The sequence below is a fragment of the Acyrthosiphon pisum genome, chromosome A2, assembly GCF_005508785.2.
Source record: "Acyrthosiphon pisum isolate AL4f chromosome A2, pea_aphid_22Mar2018_4r6ur, whole genome shotgun sequence".
Lineage (NCBI taxonomy): Eukaryota > Metazoa > Arthropoda > Insecta > Hemiptera > Aphididae > Acyrthosiphon > Acyrthosiphon pisum.
In genome coordinates, this window is record NC_042495.1 from 24,334,972 (window position 1) to 24,348,250 (window position 13,279).

The 13,279-nt window shown below is 26.5% G+C and overlaps 2 pseudogenes; both read left to right on the plus strand.

Annotated features, from left to right (window-relative positions):
• The window catches only part of LOC103308834, a 6,647-nt pseudogene extending 2,242 nt beyond the window's left edge, over window positions 1-4,405 (plus strand).
• A 431-nt stretch (window positions 4,406-4,836) lies between these two features.
• On the plus strand, window positions 4,837-7,471 carry LOC100569067 (annotated as a pseudogene).
• Window positions 7,472-13,279: the final 5,808 nt, after the last annotated feature.

Below are 13,279 nucleotides of genomic sequence, written 5' to 3' on the forward strand. Positions count from 1 at the left end.
ATTCCAGTTTTTTCTTAATTTTTCTTTTGTTTTCTCTCCGGCGCTTTTGAAAACTACTGGGAAATTTAAATGTTGACCTCCCCAATGCACCAACGATATTCACTTTCTGATCGAACAAGATACTGAAGTTGAAAATCGTAGCATTATTTCAACTACTTATCGTGTACACAGACAAATGTCTATAAGAAACTCAAATTAAATTTTTATGAGCGTTTGGAATTCAAATTTTTACAACATTTGATATTCACTCGATTTCTTACGTAACGATTTTCTTATTTTGTTGTAATTAAAAACGAGAGACTGTAGAAACTTGAAAATTTCACAGAATGTTTATTATAGTATTTTCTATATACGATAAAATTTTGAAAATAATTTGACTCTTATTGAGCTGTGTACAGACATGTTCAGTTTTCAATTTATTTAGTTTTTTTTTTCTATAAATATCAATAAAGTTTTATCTATTGGGCCAAAAAGTGTAAAAAATCAATACAAGGCGCCTGATACATTGTTACAATAGCAGTTGAAAAATATTAAAAATACATATAGGCACAATTATTTTTTATAAGCATTTGAAGTTGAAATTTTGACAAAATTTATCAAATTTTAAAAATGAATAATTATTTTGTAGTTGAAAATTTATAAAATGTTCAACTTTCATATATAAGGTTTGAAAATTTAATACAAGATTCCACGTAAATATTTAATTCTGTTACCAAAAATTCTAAGAAATACATAAGCACAGTTTATTTTTATAGTAATTTTAAGTTCAAATTTGGACGAAATTACATATTAAAAAACCTGGAATAACTGTTTTGTTGTGATTGTATAATATTATTTGTAGGTACTTGAAACTTCTAAAGTATACTATATTATATTGCCTTTTGTTGAAACCTTACGATGATGATCTTACAGTAAGAATATAATGTTTAATTTAATATTTAGTAAAATACAGTGAAACTTTCATATTATAAAGCATACACAAAGACAACAACAAATATTCTTCATTCAGAGAATCTTCTTAAATAGAATCTGTGTATGTATAAAAGTAGAAGGTTCGACTAAAGAGCACTAAGAGCATTTGTAATAGGGTCTCACTCTAAAATTGGGAAATAACAGCATTAGCATGGCATCAAAATGGTTTCGCTAAATGACAATTTACCATACAAATTAATCTTATCTAGGTAACCAAACGACCAATCCACAACGCAATAAACAATATTCGTGCTTATACGAGAACTGGCTGTACAATAATTTGTTGAATGTTAGACGAAAAAAAAAAATAATTAACATGTAAATAACGTTATGAATATTTGAATCACGAGATCTAGGTAGTACTACTGTACTTGAGTAAACCCGGCCGCGCTGCTTGCGTCCAGTAATGGTAGTTAGAGATAAAATAGTCAAGCCGCTATAGTGCTTGTACAATGCCTTACTACTAATGCAGGCTGCGTCACTTGTTTACATTATACAGATTATAGATAACAATAGTTGGACCGAGAAGTTTATATAATATAATTCAAAATTTTTTTCGGTCGTTGGCTGGAGGGGTGCTTCGTGTTTCAATCTCCTCTTCCCACAAACATGAACAAATTACGCCACTGTAGTATTACTCACTGCGAAAAGAAAACAATTGACTGGTGACAAACCGATTGGTCCGAAGTTTGTTAAAGCAATGCTATGAGATATATTGACATTTATATTGACATTGCAACAAGGGCAGCAGTAAAAATTAACATCATTGAAAACAAAATATACAAAAACAATCATTTGTGACAAAACTATTGCTTATTTGATGCGCAAACCATTAGTTTTAACACACAATAAGTGACTGAAGTTTCAAATTTCTGGTGGATGTAATATTTTATTTCTGGTCAATGAGTTACACACAATACACACACGATTTCTGGTAACGATAAGGGCAGCAGTAATAAGTAACTTTATTGAAAACGAATATGGCTTCTTTGAGGCACAAACCATTAATTTTATCACTTATTCAATAGGTGAAGTTTCCAATTCCTGGTGGATGTAATATTTTACTTATGGTCAATGAGTTTAAAACTTTTTAATCTCCAATTGCATTGAAAATTTTCATTATTAATTCAACCCACGTGCAACATTAATATATTATTATTATTTTTTCATAGATCGATATAAACTTTTTGTCTTGGGGTTCAACTGGTGGTTGGATACCAAATTATTAAATTCTCATAAGAAAAAAGGCATGCAGTAGTTTAAGAAATCTTTATGGAAATTTATGGTTTACGTTTCTCAATGCTTTTAACGTTATAACTGATAGATGTCCAATACGAGTGGTATTATAAGAAAACATTAAAAATAATAATATAATTTCACAAAATAACCAGTGTTCGGAACGTTCACTAAAAAAATGAACTCGTTCACGTTCACGTTCGTGTTTTTTTTTCAAATGAACGCGTTCACGTTCACGTTCTTTCAAAAAATGAACGCGTTCATTGGGTTGTTCATTTATTTTTTATACATTTTTTTTTATGAATCATTTACCTGCTGTAAAGGCTCAGTCAAACAGAGGGTGACTTTTCGTCCGGCAATAATAAAATGAATCCGGACTTTTTGTACCCGGACTTTTCGTCCGCCATGGTTTATGGTTACGCTGACCGCAGCGGGCAAGCGGTCTTTGTATTATTTTACAGTGTCCGCGCGGGCAGCCCGCTTTCTGTTTGACCGAGCCTTTAATATAAAAGCCAATAAACATATATAACTCAAGCCAAAAATAAAAATACTATTTAGACTTATATATAATATAATTAATTAATATATTTATTAAAGGGTAAATAAATTGAAAATCTTAAAAATCGATAAAGTTCGTTAAAAATATAAACGTCATTCACGTTCCCGTTCTATTTTAATAAAATAAGTGACGTTCTCGTATCGTTCACTAAAAATGAACGTGAACGCGTGAACGTGCGTTTATGAACGTCGTTCTTTCCAAACACTGAAAATAACCATATTGTAATTATAATTAGTATAACTGTATACTGTGTTAAAATATCGAACAATGTGCCGGTGCTGACGCCAAATTTGAAACCTCCCCAAAGTGAAAAAAGGGTGCGAGTAAAATCCAAAAATAACTATCAAAATCTAGCAAATTTGGCTGAATAATTTGGCATAATTTTTTCGGAATCGGACAATATGCCGGTGCACCCACAAAGATGGCACCGACATTTTTGTTTGTGAACTTACAAAGTTTATGGAATCTAGCAAAACCTCTAGCAAATGGTTGGTACTAGTTCTGTTGTCATAGCATAATAATATGCTGATGCCAAATTGACGGACATTAATATATTGTTTCAAACATCCAAATATCGTCGTCGTCAGAATCCGAACAGGAAAATACCGAAAATATCTAAAAAAACTTTAGAGGATTGATCATTTATATACTTCACGAGATTTTGTACATACTGTACATAATGTAAAAATATAATGTTAGGTGACAAAGAAGACATTGATCAGAATAAAATGTTAATTTTATATAAGACTTTTGAAGTACTGGAGGCTTAAAAATTCCATCTAATTGGTTAATAAATGTATGCCTTATAAGTTGTTCTCGAGTACCTAATTTCAGCAAATCATTTATATATATATATAAATATATGGTCCTATGCAAAAAACGGAGAAAACAGTCTACCTAGAAAAAAATAGGTCCATCCGTTTAGGAGTTCAGTGCCACATACGCGGACAGAAGAAATATTTATTATATAAAGATTAATTATAGACAATAGCTATATTGTATTGATGTATCATAATATTATATTGTGGATATTAGTTATAAAAAAAGAAAATATATTTTATGATTTGATTTAATATTGTAGTCTTCTATTTTGAATTTGGTCAATATCAGTCTTTGATGTGTTAAACATATTATTTTATGTTTAAATTAACACAGTTTAACATACTGAAAATCTATGGGCATTGTTTAATTTGTAACGGTCAACGCCTCGATAAACAAAAAAGTTTCGAAAAAATACATAATATTCTAATTATAATTATAAAACTTAAATAATTCATCCCAGCATGTCTGATATTTTATTTAATAATATCTTACAAATCAATAGGGAGATGTAGCTTGATATAACCGTTATGAAAATGAATAATAAATTACATAATTTAATAATATTATAATCATAAGAAGTTTACTATTACTTGTCTAATTATTATGTATTTATAATTATTTATCATTACATTTTTACAGGACATATATATTACATCAGAGTATGATTTGACGAAATTAGAGGATAATAACTTACCCAAATTAATGTTTTATGGAAAATATAAAGTGGTGACTCACTTCAAAAATGTAGAAAATAAAGAAGTTCGTTGCATGATTTTTGAAACTAATTTAATACAACCATGGGAAAGACCAATTTAATTAAATTAATGCAAACTGATAATACTTGTTATTGACTTGTTGTAAAAAATAAAAGGATAGAGGTACTTTATTATATTTTCTTTTCTGTATAAAAATATTGTTAAGTTCTGTTCAAACCTATTATTACCTATAGAAACTAATAAATATAATGATAAGTTTTCCTCAACATCAATTTTGTTATTTAGTTGTTTTTTATACGTTATCGTTTTTAAATACTCATTTTCACAAAATGTATATTTTATTAGCTTAGCATGTTTCCAAAATTAATATATAAATCATGTAATATAATTGTATACGAAAAACATTTCAGAGTGGAGATGGTTTGTCAGTGTGAATAATTCATATGATATTTATATTATTTTTACTTATAATTAATATACCTATTATAGAATTACAAAAAATAACAAAAATCATAGGTGTAATGCATACTACTGGGAATTTTAATCTGTTTAATGGACCAACTATATTCACTTTACCATCGAATAAGATACTGATGTACTGTAGTCTTTTTTCGACTGGTAGTTTTACCGTGTACACACAAAAAAAAGTCAGCTCGGTTATCTGTGGTGGTTAAAATAACGCGTTCGCGTAACCATACAACGCTTAGTTTTTCAAATTTCTAATATTGTGAGACAGATTTTGTATGAGTTGTTGCAACGAATTTGTCAATACTGCTAGTTTAGTTATAATATATTATAGCTCTATATTACATAATACTATTTATAATTAACTCATTATTTACCATTCAATTTAAAATTGGAAATTTACAATTTCCGGATTAACTATCAGCTTAATAACAGTTTTCCTGTTATAATTTAATTGTAAAAATATGAATCCGCAAATATTTAGAGGTTACACCTCAAGCATATAAATATCAATATATTTTATAACTCATGGTTGTTATTTAGTGTCACTGTTGAAAGCGTATGAAACATTCTATAATTGTTGAAATCCTAGGGAAAATGTTGATCAAAACGTTCGGACTTATTTTATTCTTTCAATCGTCTCAATCCAAAAACATTTTTATGCCAAACTTGCCTTTTGTAAATTAATAATTTGCCTTATTTATTATATATAATACATTTCTTCGATTAACATTCATGTGCATAGTAAATACAATATATATTTCTACATAGGTATATAATAAGTTTATTATTTTTATAACAGGGAGAATATCGTTTGATTATTGATAAACTATATCAGTGTGGATCAAGTACAAACCATACAATTAAATTAAATATCTTTTCCAGTAAAAAGACATTCAATATAACTGAAATGAAAGGGAATATAACATTGTTGAAACCTTACAACGATGATCTTACAGTAAGTATATAATCTTTAATTTAATATCTTGTAAAATACAGTGAAACTTACATATTTATAATGCATACACAAAGACAACAACGAATATTCTTAATTCAGAGAATTTTCTTAAATAGAATCTGTGTATGTATAAAAGGAGAAGGTTCGACTAAAGAGCACTAAGAACATTTGGAATAGGGTCTCACTCTAAAACTGGGAAATAACAGCATTAGCATGGCATCAAAATGGTTTCGCTAAATGACAATTTACTATACGACCTAATCTAACCTAACCAAACGACCAATCCACAACGCAATAAACAAGATCCGTGCTTATATGAGAACTGGCTTTACAATAATTTGTTGAATGTTGAGACAACAAACAAAAAATATTAACATATAACCAACGTTATGAATATTTGAATCAGGCTGCGTCACTTGTTTACATTATATAGATTACAGATAACAATAGTTGGACCGAGAAGTTTATATAATATAATTCAAAATTTTTTTTGGTCGTTGGCTGGAGGGGAGCTTAATGTTTCAATCCCCCCTTCCCACAAACATGTACAAATTAGACCAAAGTACTACACACTGCGAAAAGAAAACAATTGACCGGTGACAAACCGATTGGTCCGAAGTTTGTTAAAGCAATGCTATGAGATATATTGACATTGCAACAAGGGCAGCAGTAATAAAAAATATTATTGAGAACGAATATGGGCAAAAACTGATACGTCATGACAAAACTATTGCTTATTTGATGCGCATACCATTAGTTTTATCACACAATAAGTGACTGAAGTTTCAAATTTCTGGTGCATGTAATATTTTATTTCTGGTCAATGAGTTTCAAAATTTTTAATCTCCAATTGAAATGAAAATGTTCATTATTAATTCAACACACGAGCAACAGTTATATATTTTTATTATTATTATTATTATTATTATTATTATGTCATAGTTTGATATGAACGTGTCGACTTGGGGTTCAACGGGTGGTTGGATACCAAATCATTATATTCTCATAAGAAAAAAGGCATGCAGTAGTTTAAGAAATCTTTATGGAAATGCATGGTTTACATTAGTCAATGCTTTTAACGTTCCAACTGATAGATGTCCAATACCAGCGGTAATATATGAAACCATTATAAATAATGATATAATTTTATAGTAACCATATTGGATAAACGATATTTGATGACTAAAAAATGGTTAAATTAATATTAAAATTAATCAACATATTATAAAGATATTGTTGGGCTATTTTATAGATTCTATAAAATAATTCTTCTATAATATAGAGGATAAATAATAATATACGAAATAATAGTGTTTGCCATTCATTGTCTAATTATTATGTATTTATAATTCATCACTATATTTTAACAGGGCACATATATTACATCAGGGTATGAATTTGACGAAATTCGAAGACATGAATTTGCCCAAAGTAATTCATTATGGAAAATATAAAGTAGTGGGTCGCGTTAAAAATGTCGAAAAAAAAAAGAAGTTGGTTGCATTGTTGTGGAAACAAATTTTATACGACCATGGGAAACACCAATTTAATAAAATTATTACAAACTAATAATACTTGTTAGATGTTATTGACTTATTTTAAAAAATATAAAGGATAGGGGTACTATATTATAATTTCTTTACTTTATACAAATATTGTTAAGCTCGATATACAGCTGTTATCACCTGTCGAAACTAATAAATATAATGATAAGTTTTTATTAACATCTATTTCGTTATTTTGTTGTGTTTTCGATATGATTGTAAAAAACGTGATTGTTTTGAAATACTTAAACATCTTAAATATAATGAATAACTAAGTATGTATTTTATATTATTAATTAGCAAAGGTGGGCATTAACTAGTTAAAAAGTTAAAGTTAAGTTAACAAGTTATTTTTTTTTTAACTTTTTAACTTAACTAGTTAGTTTATTTTCTAATCAACGTATGAACTTAACTAGTTAAATTTATAGTTGAAATAACTTAGATTTTCTCAGTTTATTTTAAAAAAATCCACCAAGTTGAAAACATTTTGAAATTTTTCGTTTATACGTAAATATTACTGTAATCAGTAAAAAATAAAAATAATTCAATAGAAAAACACAAACATTTTATTGATAACATAATTTTGTGTATATTAATATATTTTATTAAATTATAAATTATATATTATGTGAGTTGCAATTATAAATGTTCTTAATAAAACTAATAATTTTAAATTACAAATTGACAATTATTATGTTTTAATGTTATATAACTTAAAATATATATGAAGATCATGTATTTATCTTCACGTATTATGACATTCAATTTCTATACCATATAAAAAAATATATTTCTCAAATTATTTATTTGAGATGAGTATAGTTTAATTTATTAAATAATAGTAAACTAAAAATAAAATGGTAAGATTATGATAAAAGTTCAATAAAATTGTTTTTTATAATTTATAAATTAGAAATTAGAAAGTTACTTTCACTCTTTATGTAATTTATATACTAATTTAAAAATAAATAAATAAACTTTTTTTTAAACTGAGTTAAATTAATATTATTTTCTATATTAACTTTTAATTTATCGAGTAAAATTTATAATTTGTTAACAGTTAACTTTTAACTTATCGAACTTTTGTCATCTTAACTTAACTTAACTTGAGTTAATTATTTTCATTAACTTGCCCACCTTTGTCAATTAGTAAGTATATTTGATGATATTATTGGGAATAAAGTAATTTAAATGTAACCTATTTACCTTGTTTTAAATTTTAAATGCTTATGAAAAAAATTGTGCCTATGATTTTTATCCTTCCAGCGGGTGCGCAGCTGTAAATAATACAACAGTTTTATATTGATTTGTTCAACTTACATTCTATTTTTAACTTATCGACGGTCATGGGAAACCTTAGGAACGTGGAAATGGTTTTTCAGTGTGATTATTTTATAATATTATATTTATATTGTTATAACATATAACTTATTATTAATACGGTAACCGGTAAGTTGAATTAATATATTATAAAATTACAAAAAATAACTAAAATCGTACGTGTATTACATACTACTGAGAATTTTACCCAGTTCGATGGACCAACTACATTCACTTTGCCATCGAATAAGATACTGAGGTTGAAAATGTAATCATTATTTCACTACTTACCGTGTACAGTGTACTTTATAAATAAAAACACGCATTATGGTAAAATTAATGCATTCATATCTCCACTCAGAATCTCAAATACGATACTGTAAAAACGAGATGTTTATACAAAATTTTGGTTTTTTTGTGTAACATCAAAATAAATGAACAGGTCGTTGGCTGGAGGGGAGCTTAATGTTTCAATCCCCCCTTCCAACAAACATGAACAAATTAGGCCACAGTACTACACACTGCGATAAGAAAACAATTGACCGGTGACAAACCCGATTGGTCCGAAGTTTGTTAAAGCAATGCTATGAGATATATTGACATTTATATTGACATTGCAACAAGGGCAGCAGTAATAAAAATATTATTGAGAACGAATATGGGCAAAAGCCAAAAACTGATACGTCATGACAAAACTATTGCTTATTTGATGCGCATACCATTAGTTTTTTCACATAATAAGTAACTGAAGTTTCCAATTTCTGCTGAATGTAATATTTTATTTCTGGTCAATGAGTTTAAAACTTTTTAATCTCCAATTGAATTGAAAATATTCATTATCAATTCAACACAAGTGCAAGAGTTATATATTATTATTATTATTATTATTTCATAGCTTGATCTGAACGTGTCGACTTGGGGTTCAACTGGAGGTTGGATACCAAATCATTATATTCTCATAAGAAAAAAGGCATGCAGTAGTTTAAGAAGTCTTTGTGGAAATGCATGGTTTACATTAGTCAATTCTTTTAACGTTCCAACTGATAGATGTCCAATACCAGCGGTAATATATGAAACCATTATAAATAATGATATCATTTTATAGTAACCATATTGGATAAGAGATATTTGATGACTCAAAAATTATTAATTTAATCAACATATTATAAAGATATTGTTAGAATATTTTAATCATAGAATAAAAATAATACTTTACGATCCTAAAATGTGTGCCATTCGTTGTCTAATTATTATGTATTTATAATTCATCACTAAATTTTAACAGGGCACATATATTACATCAGGGTATGAATTGACGAAATTGGAAGACATGAATTTGCCCAAAGTAATTCATTATGGAAAATATAAATTAGTGGGTCGCGTTAAAAATGTCGAAAATAAAGATGTTGGTTGTATTGTTGTGGAAGTAAATTTGATACGCCCATGGGAAACACCAATTTAATAAAATTATTACAAACTAATAATACTTGTTAGATGTTATTGACTTATTTTAAAAAATATAAAGGATAGGGGTACTATATTATAATTTTCTTTACTTTATACAAATATTGTTAAGCTCGATATACAGCCGTTATCACCTGTCGAAACTAATAAATATAATGGTAAGTTTTTGTTAAAATCTATTTCGTTATTTTGTTGTGTTTTCGATATGATTGTAAAAAACGTGATTGTTTTGAAATACTTAAACATCTTAAATATAATGAATAACTAAGTTAAAAAGTTAAAGTTAAGTTAACAAGTTAATTTTTTTTTAACTTTTTAACTTAACTAGTTAGCTTATTATCTAATCAACGTATGAACTTAACTAGTTAAATTTATAGTTAAATTAACTTAGATTTTCTCAGTTTATTTTAAAAAAATCCACCAAGTTGAAAATATTTTGAAATTTTTCGTTTATACGTAAATATTACTGTAATCAGTATAAAATAAAAATAATTCAATAGAAAAACACAAACATTTTATTGATAACATAATTATGTGTATATTAATATATTTTATTAAATTATAAATTATATATTATGTGAGTTGCAATTATAAATGTTTTTAATAAAACTAATAATTTTAAATTACAAATTGACAATTATTATGTTTTAATGTTATATAACTTAAATTATATATGAAGGTCATGTATTTATCTTCACGTATTATGACATTCAATTTCTATACCTACGATATAAAAAAATATATTTGTCAAATTATTTATTTGAGATGAGTATAGTTTAATTTATTAAATAATAGTAAACTAAAAATAAAATGGTAATATTATGATAAAAGTTCAATAAAATTTTTTTTTATAATTTATAAATTAGAAATTAGAAAGTCACTTTCACTCTTTATGTAATTTACATACTAATTTAAAAATAAATAAATAAACTTTTTTTTAAACTGAGTTAAATTAATATTATTTTCTATATTAACTTTTAATTTATCGAGTAAAATTTATAATTTGTTAACAGTTAACTTTTAACTTATCGAACTTTTGTCATCTTAACTTAACTTAACTTGAGTTAATTATTTTCATTAACTTGCCCACCTTTGTTAATTAGTTAGTATATTTGATGATATTATTGGGAATAAAGTAATTTAAATGTAACCTATTTACCTTGTTTTAAATTTTAAATGCTTTTAAAAAAAAATGTGCCTATGTCTTTTTAACCTTCCAGCGGGTGCGCTGCTGTAAATAATACAACAGTTTTATATTGATTTGTTCAACTTACATTCTATTTTTAACTTATCTACGGTCATGGGAAACGTTAGGAACGCGGAAATGGTTTTTCAGTGTGATTATTTTATAATATTATATTTATATTGTTATAACATATAACTTATTATTAATACGGTAACCGGTAAGTTGAATTAATATATTATAAAATTACAAAAAATAACTAAAATCGTAAGTGTATTACATACTACTGGGAATTTTACCCTATTCGATGGACCAACTACATTCACATTACCGTCGAATAAGATACTGAGGTTGAAAATTTAAGCATTATTTTACTACTTACCGTGTACAGTGTACACTATAAAAAAAACACGCATTATGGTAAAATCAATGTATTCATATCTCCACTAAGAATCTCAAATACGACAATGTAAAAACGAGATATTTATAGAAAATTTTGGTTTTTTTGTGTAACATCAAAATAAATGAACGTATATACATGAAATTTTCACTGATTGTTCATATTTGCATTTTCTATACCCGATAAAATTTTCAAAATATTTTGATTCATTTTGAACTGTTTAGGAACATTTTCTGCTTCCAATGATATTGGATTAATGTTAATGTTATTTAATGTTATGTTTTTTCTATGAATATCAATAATACTTTATTTGTTGGGTAAAAAAGCTTGAAAAACATGACATCTATTATATTGTTGCAATGACATTTAAAAAATATTAAAAAATCCTTAGTCACAGTTTTTATTTATAGGCATTGTTGTTGCATCACAACATTTATGTCAAGTCCATTATTACATGAGAAAATCACATGATTGATTTGATATTGCTTAAGCTGTTATTTGAAATTCCTACTTTTGATTTTACAACGATGTGTGTGTGTGTGTGTTTTTTTTTTAAATTTTAAAATTTTAAAATTTTTGTGTCTGTCATCAGTCATCATCTTTTAGGATAGTAAAAATGCTTGGAGTTTCTTCAAAAGTATCTTTTCTGATACGAAAGTGAATCTAGTTGGTACTATGGGGGGGTCAAAATTAAAAATTCCTCAGTAGTTTTCAAAAGTGACGTGAAAAACAAAAGAAAAACATGAATTTGTAAGTAAATTCTGTTTTCCGAAAAATCGATTTTGGTTTTTGGTGTAACTCTTAAACAAATGACCGTAAGTGCGAAAACGGTCAGTTAGCCTATGATATTACTAAGTATATTTGATGATATCAAGGTGAATAAAGTAATTTATATAAAAACTATTTACGTGGAACCTTGTTTTAAATTATCAATTCTTAGCTATAAAAGTTGAATATTATATAAACGTTTAACTACAAAATAATTATTAAATTTTAAATTTTATGAATTTTGTCAAAATTTGAACTTTAACTGATTATAAAAAAAAAATTGTGCCTATGTATTTTTAACATTTTTCAACTGAAATTGTAACAGTAGGTATATCTGCAGGAGCCTTGCATTATATATTCACGCATTTTTACACAACAAATACAATTTTATTGATATTCATAGAAAATAAACTAAAAAAACTAAAATCTGAAATGGCCTGTAAAAAGCTCAAAAAGAGTCAAATTATTTTCAAAATTGTATGGTGTGTAGAGAATGCTAATATAAACATTCAGTCAAATTTTAAAGTATCCACAGTCATTTGTTTTGATTATAATAAAATAAGAGAATCGTTACATGAGAAATCGAGTGAATATCAAATGTTGTAAAAATATGAATTTCAAATACTCATAAAAAGTTGATTTGACTTTCTTGAAGACATTTTTTTTTTTGATAAAGGTAGAAAAATTTACGAGGAATCTTCTGTTTCATTTTTAAATCTAAGATTTAAAAAGAACATTTTTTTATGAATTTCTAACTCAAAATAACTTGCAAATTTTCGTCATTTTTACGTATTTTGTCAACATTTGAACTTTAAATGCTTATAAAAAAAAAATGTGGCTTCAAAAACAGATTTTACTTACAAAGTCTCGTT